The sequence below is a fragment of the Dermacentor silvarum genome, chromosome 4, assembly GCF_013339745.2.
Source record: "Dermacentor silvarum isolate Dsil-2018 chromosome 4, BIME_Dsil_1.4, whole genome shotgun sequence".
NCBI classification, from domain to species: Eukaryota; Metazoa; Arthropoda; class Arachnida; order Ixodida; family Ixodidae; genus Dermacentor; species Dermacentor silvarum.
Window position 1 is genome coordinate 187,150,074 of NC_051157.2, and position 10,815 is coordinate 187,160,888.

The 10,815-nt window shown below is 50.7% G+C and overlaps 1 non-coding gene across 1 annotated transcript; it reads right to left on the bottom strand.

The window, feature by feature from the left end:
- Nucleotides 1-332: 332 nt before the first annotated feature.
- On the bottom strand, nucleotides 333-403 carry Trnag-gcc (transfer RNA glycine (anticodon GCC)). The gene has a single exon. It is a non-coding gene; the product is annotated as a tRNA-Gly (tRNA).
- Nucleotides 404-10,815: the final 10,412 nt, after the last annotated feature.

The window sequence follows — 10,815 nt, forward strand, 5'->3', positions numbered from 1 at the left end:
ACCCCGTGATATCGCCGCGTCATCCTACAGGGAATCTGCGACGGCGATGGCGGCACGGCCGCGCGCCCCCTGCAGCAGCGCCCATAGCAGCAACGGCGCACCGAGGGACCCTGTCTGGCAAGGGAAACGCGCCGCGCTTTTCACACCTCCCAATTCTAGCCACCCTACTAGGGTGCCTCGGTACGCTCCCTCTGTCGGCGAGGTGGAGAAGCGACTGAGGCACCATAGAACACAGAGCTTCGCGAAAGCACCTCATAACAGCCGGAAAGAAAGGTGACTGCCTTACTTTGAGCCGTAAGTATAGATTATAAATAACGAAAAAAAAAAAAAACTGCGTCGGCCGGGAATCGAACCCGGGCCACCCGCGTGGCAGGCGAGTATTCTACCACTGAACCACCGACGCCGATCCTGAAGTTAGTACAACGACTGCCCTCACAAATACCGGAATATTGCGCAACGTCTATCTGTATCTAGGTCAGTGCGCTCGCTCGCTCAAGCACAGCTGCCCGTCGACCGGACGCTATCGTAGCGAAGACACAAGGGCTTCTGCGACGCAAATTGCCGCTCCATATTAAAATGGACAATTGGAGCACTATAGCGTATTCATAACCCCAGGAAAGATAGATCTCTCCCGAGGTACGTCACACAGCGCCGTGAACGTCACAGCATGACGTCATGCTGTGACTCTACTACGTGCCAGTAAAACGAGGATGGTTACTTTCTAAGCACTGCTGATCACTGTGACAGAAGCTTGCATTTCATCTAGATTGCTAAAAAGAAAAAAAAAAACGCCAGGTGTCCTAGTGTAGTTAATAAATGCACCAGAAGCTTCAGGGCTTTAACACATGGCCAACGGCGTCATGCGTTAACACAATTTGGCAGCGTCCTCACCGCATGACTGTCAGTTTGTGGGGGCACTTGGACGACCTCCATAACCACTGTTCTTGGTGTCAGCACTGCAGGTTTCCGCGTCATCATCGACGCAATGCCAGAGAAACACTGTTCGCTTCTTACGCAGTTTTACTCAGTTTCATGCATACGATATAGCTGGCAACGCAGCGGAAACTACGCAATTGTTGCGGTAACAGAACTCTCACTCCGCACGTTTCGCAAGGCTGTTGTTCTTGAACCACAACGCTTTCTGTTGAATGACTAGTTCATGTATTACAAGTAGAACTTGTGAAGGTAATGTTTCATCAAATACGCATTATTTGTGCAACTTTGTTTTTCCAGTATGTGACGTGCTATGTTTAGGTCGCAAGCGCTATTTGTTTGCTGTGGCCACTGGGCGCAGGTAAGTATAATTCTACCCATTCGGTGGTAAATACGTTGAGCTATTCGATGCCTTCCATGTAATAATTGCATCAAATTTGGTGTCATAAAAGCACGTGATTTAATTTCACTTCGAATTACATGACAAGTACCTACGCCATTCATTCTTCCGCGAAAAACTATAGACCGTGCACAGCGGTTAGTTTCCGGAGCGAAGAAGAAATTGCGCTACCGGTAAACGCGACGATGCCTGCTTACTGCGGCCGAGTGCTTTCTGAGGGCAGCCGAATCACTGAATCGTCGCAAAACGAAAAAAATGCGTTTGTGCTCACTCTATTGACTAGACATGATAACATGTTGCGCATATGAAGCACCGTGCGTCGTAGTAAAGCTGAAAAAGTATGCTCCGACACTGTGCAATATCAGGGCACCTTGCAAAAGGGGAAACGCTACTTTGCGTGTTGCGCCTTTTAGCAAAAAAAAAAAAATGGTTCTCTGTCATAGGTGAATGTGTAGCTTTACAGATTAGACCACCTAGCTTTGAAAAAGAGATGTTTATCTCCGATTTGAATGCGATGCGAACAGTTACGAGCATGAGTGAGCTAGGAATGAGTGAGTGTGTCTTCGTACACTTTTGATGTCGCCGCCCGGACGTGCTTCTGAAAGATGATTTCGCATCCGGTAATCCGCATTTTATTAACACCAGGTGATGACTTGTCCAGTACGCGTAAAGGAAGTGGACAGCGCATGCCTCCATGATGACAAAGCGACAACGTCCGCCGGGAAAACATACTCTCCTATGCTGTTGCAAGGGCAGTAATTAAAAAAGCTTTGTTTCAGTTAATTTTTTTTGTTCTGAGTAGGTAAATCTTAACGAAATGCCCGTAAGTCACTGCAGTCTCGTTGAAGCGTAAGATGCCAAGGCACTCAGGGCACACAATTTTTAAGTACGTGTGCTATTTTTTCTTTCTCCGAATGTCTAACTCGGTGACCGATAAGCTAACATAACATGAGTGTACTTACGTGGTCCGACATTCATGCATATAGAGTTCAGACCGTTCTCGCTGCTTATGCATCGGCGGGGACTGTCAGCCTGTTGCATATTTAGAAGAGCCGACTATTGGGAGGGGCAGTCAAACCAACACGATGTTTTTATTGGCACTGAAAAGCATATCATCGACCTATAGCTCGCATGGTTGTCGAAACGGATTACACACTCTGAGGTATAGTAAGAGCTATCAGGTGATACGAGAAAATTGAAGAAAAACAAGTGCGTACAATCGGGTATCGCTTCATCGGGGGACGCACATGCACCGACTTGTAGCGCTTGGTGAGTGCCATCAGGCTAAAGTAATGCCTTATGTAAATTATCACCACCACTAATGTTCGGCTGGCGTTTTTGGCTGAAGCATTGCATCACTGGAGAATAATAATTCTCCCATAATGTAAAAAACAGTTCTTTTGTGCTTTTATTCAACTCGTCATCCGCTATTGGCAGTGGGAAGCCAAAAAGCACTCAGTGGCAACGGGGTCATTGGCGGAGAGGACTTACAGGTGGCGCCAACTATACCGGAAGCGCACCGTTGACGTGGTATGAGAGTAACACGGCGCGCCCTCATAACTTGGCTGCCCGCGCCCAATTGAAGCACCACGCAAACGCAGTCCTGGACATTCTGTTAGTGTTTTCGAAGTGAGGGAAGTTGTTCACTACCAAATTAATGGTCCTCGGCCAGCAAAGCACAAACCGTTTTACGGGCGCGGTCTCTTCGTAAACTACAATAAACGGTCACATTGTGCGTATGTCGCGAATGTCGTCTGCCGAACCGGCTTCCTGCGCGAGAGAAGGGTTTTTGATGGAATAGTATTTACTCGTGTTGTATGGTGTCTGTACAGCCGCTGCCAAAGATAACCCGATGCAGCTACATCGCGGTCGCGCAGTGAGCGACTGCGCTTGTGCGTTTATGTACGGCAGAACGCTATGTTTCTATTTCACAGTTGTCGGTGCTCGCTCTGTGTTTGCTTGCTTCTTCCTTTTTTCTGTCTTTTTGTTGTTTCAAACGAATTTCCTTGAAGCTCACGTGTGGAAGATAACGCAATTTGGTCTCTTCAGGGACATTCCACCAAGAGGTATACATTACTTTCGCGACTAATTGAAATTTCTGTGTAGCTATATAAAATTAATCACTAACAAACTTTTAAAATGACTCACTCGTCGAAATTGATAAAGTTTCAACGAATTAGTGCTGTAGTCATACCTGTTTAGCCCAAATCCTGAGACCATCCTCCTTTTCGATATATTCGCACCCAAATTGTACTAAAATATTGACACGTCAATTCAGTACATTTCCGTGTGTTGAGCAGTTGTAGTTTGCTTGCGCTTTATTTTGCGCGCCGCGAAGGATTCGAGGGGGGGGGGGGGGAGAGACGAAGACGACGAAGAAGACGTTCTGCTCTATCGGAGCTGTTCTGCTGTGTGACCGGTTGTTGCTTGTGCTGTTATTACCGTGACAAATTGGTGGAGGTGCTGGGTATCATCCTATGCCCTAATTTGACCTCCCGACGCTTCAAGTCTCTACCACCATTCCCGCGATTACGGAGGAAAACCGGGCACTTCGCCACAGCCGTCGCTTGCAAGGACTACCTCCTGAATACGGTCCATTGAGCCCAGTAAGAATGTCAACCACAGGGGCAAGTACAAGTCAGACGCAAGAGAGCGACACAGTCCAATCCACTTCTACCCCGAGTGTCGTCTATCCAGCGCACGTTCCGAAGTCATTTCATGGTGACGTGTTCGAGGACGTGGAGGATTGGCTTGAGCACTTCGACCGAGTTGCTGCAGTCAATGAATGGGATGACTCTAAGAAACTGTGCTACGTGCACTTTGCCCTCGAAGACTACGCTCGCACGTGGTTTGAGAATCACTAGCTGGCAAGAATTCCGACGACAGCTTCGCGAGACATACAGCAGCCCCGAAAGGAAAGAAAAGGCCGAACAGGCTCTACAGAGTCGGTTTCAGAAGCCAAATGAAAGCGTGGCCATGTTTGTCGAGGACATGTCCCGCTTGTTCCGACGTGCTGATCCAGGTATGGCCGAGACAAAGAAAGTTCGCCTCTTAATGCGAGGGGTGAAAGAACAAGTCATGCGCAACCCTCCAGCTACCATCGCTGAGTTCATAACTGAAGCGACGACAATGGAGCGAGCGCTGCAGCAACGATCCCAACAGTACGATCGCCAAAGCACCGTCGCCGCCGTGTCATGTTTCACCTGCGGACATGATTTAGCAGCACTCCGAGAGCTTGTGCGAATCGTTGTGCGCGAAGAGCTTGAGGAAGTTCGCAAAACTGCTTGTCAGCCGACTGTTAACTGCGCTTGGTGACATCAGACATCATTCGTGACAAAATCAGGACCGTGACCCAACCATTGGCACCAACGCGAGCGGAAGCTCCAGTCCTGACATATGCCGAAGCCTTACGAGGCCCTCAACCATCTACGGTAGGACGTTTGCCTTCCCCTGTTTCAGCTCTGCCGCCACGTCAATTTCCCGCTACAAATGTAAACTCGTATGAGTACGTAGGCCCGCGAGATATCACACGGAAATCAAACGTGTGGCGCACCTCGGATAATCGGCCACTTTGCTACCACTGCGGCGAAGCGGACCATCTGTATCGTCAGTGCCCTTTATCGGAGGATGGGCCTTCAGGGATTTCACCCTAACACGCGTCGACCAAGTAATGGTGAGCGCCCACGCGAGATTGAGCAGTTCCTGGCCTCTCAACAGACATGTTCTCCCGCACAAAGACGCCAATCACGTTCACCATCTCCTCGGCGCATCATCTCGCCTAGCCGTTACTCCACGTTTTCTGATGTTCCCAACAGGTCCCCAAGTCCACGCCCACGCCAGGAAAACTGAGGACAGCGACCTCCGGGGGTGGGACCGCTGCTGATCGTCCTGACAAACACCCTCCAACACGAAAAGTTCACGACGACGATTTATCCGCCACGCCATGTTCTGATAGCGACGCAGGACTTTCCGCCGATATTACAGCAGCCGTCGACAATTACCAGGTCACCGCCCTCGTTGATACCGGCGCCGACTACTCCGTTATGAGTGGTGAATTGGTGGCTACTCTCCCAAAGGTGACCGCACCATGGAATGGTCCTCAGCTCCGTACTGCGGGTGGTCATCTCGTGACGCCGGTTGGAAGGTGCACTGCCCGAGTGCATATCTGCGGCTCTGCCTTCATCGGATCCTTCGTCATACTGCGGGAATGCTCCAGGCAGCTCATCTTAGGAACGGACTTTCTTAGAGAATATGGGGCCATTATAAATCTTCGAGAGCTGTTGGTAACATTTTCACGTAACGCAAGCTCGCACGAATGCAAATTGCACAATATAGCTTTGCGTGTACTCTGATGATTCCGTGACCATACCACCTCGTTCCAGTGTACTGGTTACCGTAGTGAGCGACAAGGACCGAAATGCCCTTGGAGTTGTTGAAAGCAATGTCTCCATTCTCTTCTCTCGTCAAGTATGCGTCGCCCGCGGCCTCCTCGAACTGACCAAACAGCCTGCTGAAATCCTAATCACGAACGTCAGTCGCGAATACCAGCACTTCACGAGGCACGTTGTTGTCGCTTACTTCGAAGAAATCGGCGACGCGAGAACCAGCCTATCACTCGCCGAACTTTCCTCCGTCCAACACGATGAGAAGCAGTTTACAATTCAACTCGATGTGAATTCTAAACTATCGGCTCAACAACAAGATAGTCTTCGCTCTCTTTTGCTTTCCTTTAGCGACTGTTTTGCCACGACGTCAAAAATCAAGCAGACACCCGTTGCGAAGCACAGAATTATAACCGAACCCAATGAAAGGCCCATCCGACAGCATGCCTACCGTGTGTCTCGAAGAGAACAAGACGCCATTCGTGAACAAGTCAAGCAAATGCTTGCTGACGACATCATTCAGCCATCTACAAGTCCATGGGCGTCACCAGTGGTGCTAGTTAAAAAAATTTGTCGCAGTTTCACCCGAAAGGCGAAGCAGCAATTGCGATAGCAAATTAGTAGAGAGCTATACGGAGTAAGGATAGTAGTTTTATCAGCTGTATAAACTTGGACATGCAGCAGCACCAGCAACGCGCACAACTGTGGTCGACGCCGTCGGCGTTTTCCCCCGTTCGCACAGAACGCGCGCGGCGTTTTTATATAAATACGTATTTGGTGCCGCAGCTAAACGTCGCCTCCCCTCCCCCCCTCCCCCCCCACAGCCTTCGCGCGACGGAACAAGTTGCGTTTGCTCTCTATATATGGAAAGGAGGAAAGAGACGCTTTATTATGCAGCCCTTCAGGGAGCACGGCGCAGAACGCGCGTTTGTTCTCCGCCGTGCGTTCACTCCCCGTGAAAGCGCGCGCCCCTCGCGCCCTTTCACTCGCACATACAGCGTTCGGCGCTCGGCGACGCTTTTGGCGCTGAGCCGTGCTCCCTCAAGGGCTGCAGAAGATAGCGCCAACCTTTCCCTTTCCCTCAAGAACCACTTACCTACCGGCGACGATTTCATCGTCGTTGACGTCATACGGAACCTCACGGCGATGGCGACGGCGACGCCGACGGCAGAAATCTGCTTTGGAGTGTCCATATAATTGCTATCGCAATAAAAGAAAGACGGCACACTGCGTTTCTGCGTTGATTATCGCAAACTCAACAACGTTACAAAGAAAGACATCTATCCGCTACCTCGCATCGACGACTCGCTGGACCGACTTTGACACTCCTGATATTTTATTGCGATAGCAATTATATGGACACTCCAAAGCAGATTTCTGCCGTCGGCGTCGTCGTCGCCGTCGCCGTGAGGTTGCGTATGACGTCAATGGAGATCAAATGGTCGCCGCGCGCCGAACGCTGTATGTGCGAGTGAAAGGGCGCGAGGGGCGCGCGCTTTCACGGGGAGTGAACGCACGGCGGAGAACAAACGCGCGTTCTGCGCCGTGCTCGCTTAAGGGCGGCAGAAGTAGGCGTCTCTTTCCTCCTTTACAATCACCATACATGTAGAGCAAACGCGCCTTCTTCCGACGCGCGAGAGGCCGTGGAGGAGGGGGAGGAGGGTGAGGGAAGAGAGTCGACGTTTAGCTGCGGCACCAAGTGCCTATTTATCAGAGGCTCCGGCAACAGTCACGAACGCCGCACGCATTTTGAGCGAACGCGGGCAAAACGCCGACGGCGTCGACAACAGTTCTGCGTGTTGCCGGTGCTGCTGCATGTCCAAGTTTATACAGCTGATAAAGCTAATATCATTACTCCGTATAGCTCTCTACAAATTTGCTATCGCAATTGATGCTTCGCCTTTCAGGTGAAACTGCGGCAACTTTTTATATCAGAGGCTCCGGCAACAGTCACCAACGCCGCACGCATTTTGTGCGAACGCAGGCAAAACGCCGACGGCGTCGACAACAGTTCTGTTTCATCCATGGATCTGCGTAGTGGTTATTGGCAAATCGAGGTCGACGACCGTGACCGGCAAAAGACCGCATTTATTACTCCTGGCGGACTCTTTGAATTCAAGGTTCTTCCTTTTGGCCTGTGCTCAGCTCCTGCGACATTTCCAAGAATGATGGACACTGTTTTGTCCGGTCTTAAGTGGCAAACGTGTCTTGTTTATTTGGACGACGTCTTTGTTTTTTCGGAGACTTTCGAGCAGCATCTCCAGCGTCTTCGTCCAGTGCTTGATGCGTTCCGAACTGCAGGCCTGTCACTCAATCCCGAAAAATGCCACTTCGGTTACGAGGAGCTGAAATTCCTTGGTCATGTCATCAGCTGCGATGGAATTCGCCCGGATCCTGGAAAAACGCGAGCTGTTGCAGCCTTCCCAACGCCTACGAACAAACGCGAGTTTCGCCGTTTTTTGGGACTTTGCGCGTATTACCGTCGCTTCGTACCAAATTTTTCGAAAATAGCTGAGCCCTTGCATTACCTCTCAAGAGACAATGTCGCTTTCGTTTGGAACCCCCAAGCAACATCGCGCTTTTTGTGACCTACAACAACGACTTCAAAGTTCTCCAATCCTAGGTCACTTCGACGAAGACGCCGACACTGAAGTACACACAGACGCGAGCAATGTCGGTCTCGGCGCCGTTCTTGTGCAGCGGCTAGAAGGTATAGAAAGAGTGATCGCCTACGCTAGTCGTGCCTTGTCATCGGCCGAATCGAACTACTCGACTACAGAAAAAGAATGTCTAGCTGTTGTGTGGGCGATATCCAAGTTCCGACCATATTTGTACGGAAGACCTTTCAAAGTAGTCAGTGACCACCATTCGTTGTGTTGGCTTGCCGGTCTCAAAGACCCCTCAGGCCGCCTTGCTCGATGGAGTCTTCGCCTTCAGGAGTTCGACGTTACGGTTGTCTATAAGTCGGGACGCAAGCACACAGATGCCGACTGTCTGTCCCGCGCTCCTGTAGAAACGACTTCGCCTGAGCTAACTGAAGACGACAGTTTCCTCTGCGCCGTCACAGCGTCTGACTTGACTCAGCAACAGCGTGATGACCTGGAGCTTCGCCCGCTCATCGACTACCTTGAGGGCCAACTTACACAGCCGCCACGTCCATTCTGACGCATATTTTCGTCGTTCTTTCTCCGCAACAACGTCTTGTACAAGCAAAGCTTTGACTCCAGCTCTCAAGCCGATCTTCTGGTGGTACCATCTGCGATGCGAGAAGAGATCCTGCATGCTTGTCACGACGAACCGTCCTCTGGCCATTTGGGGTTCACGCGCACTCTCGGGCGTATCCGCCACAAGTACTACTGGCCTAACCTGTCCCGTACCGTTAAGCAATACGTGAAGACTTGCCGAGACTGCCAGCGGCGCAAGACGCCGCCTATAAAACCAGCTGGCTTGTTACAACCTGTCGAACCACCTCGGACACCCTTTCAACAAGTCGGAATGCACTTGCTTGGACCATTTCCTAAATCTTTGGCTGGCAACCGATGGATAATAGTTGCGACAGATTATCTCACTCGTTACTGTGAAACAAGACCACTTCAACGAGATACTGCTAACGACGTCGCCAATTTCTTCATGCATGATATCGTCCTCCGCCATGGTGCACCAGCACTGGTTATTACCGACAGAGGGACCGCTTTCACAGCCCAACTTCTGTATGAAGTGATGACCCTCAGCGGCACTGTTCATCGTCGGGCGACTGCTTATCATCCACAGACGAACGGCCTAACCGAACGGCTCAACAAGACCATCGCTGACATGCTTTCAATGTATGTCGACGTGGATCATAAGGACTGGGACAGCGTCCTTCCTTTCGTAACCTTCGCCTATAATACCGCCGTTCCAGAAACCACCGGATTTACTCCTTTCCGCTTGCTTCACGGCCGCGAGGTTACCACAATGTTAGACGTAATGCTCCTGCCCGACGCCTTCGCATCTACCACAGTGAATGCTGCCCAATATGCTCAGTGTGCCGAGGAAGCTCGTCAGCTAGCTCGCCTGCGCATTCGCTCTCAGCAACACTACGATGCTCACAGGTACAACCTCCAACACAGAGAAGTTACCTACCACCCCGGAGAGAAAGTATTGATCTGGAGTCCCGTGCGCCAGCGCGGGAGGTCGCAGAAACTTCTCCGTCGTTATTTCGAACCTTACCGGGTTCTTCAACGCCTCAACGATGTCAACTACACAGTTGTTCCAGAGAGCACCACGCGATACTCCCGCCGTACACCACAACCGGACATCGTCCACGTGGCTAGGATGAAGCCATATTACGCACGCTGACCACCTACCTTCCCTACTTCGAAGGCATCGAGACGATGCTTTTCCAGGGGGGGAATAATGACACGTCAATTCAGTACATTTCCGTATGTTGTGCAGTTGTAGTTTGCTTGCACTTTATTTTGCTCGCCGCGAAGGATTCAGGGGGGGGGGGGGGAGAGAGACGAAGACGACGAAGAAGACGTTCTGCTCGATCGGAGCTGTTCTGCTGTGTGACCGGTTGTTGCTTGTGCTGTTATTACCGTGACAATATGCATTAGCGCTGCCGTAATATTCCAGATTCTTAGAGGGATGTTCTTACGAAACTTAACAGGAATGCTAATAAATTTCGTATACCACATTTTGGGGAGAGATATGACACAAGTGGTGCTAGTTTTCTGATTTCTGCCATGTCGGACCATGTGGTCCTTTTGCTGAATCGTGTAGCAGGCGCCAGCGGCAGTCGCGGAAGCTCTGCTTAGCAGTATAAGCAATTCTTGTTAAGGGGCTTGATTTTGCGTTGAGCCCATTCGAAACCAACCAAATGTCCATGCACTGTTCCCCAATCAGATGTTTGGCTTAACCAGGCTATTCTTGACGGGAGTTTACTGCACTAATGATTAGCACAGAAGAAGGTATGACAAGAAACAGAGATGATACCGGGCCGCGCTTCAAACACGTGCTTCTCCCCAATGCGAGCACCCCAATTCACCTGCTTTGTTGTCTACGTGATCCTGGCATGCGACGTCCAGCGGAGAGCTTGGCCTAAGCGTATTACAACAGCCG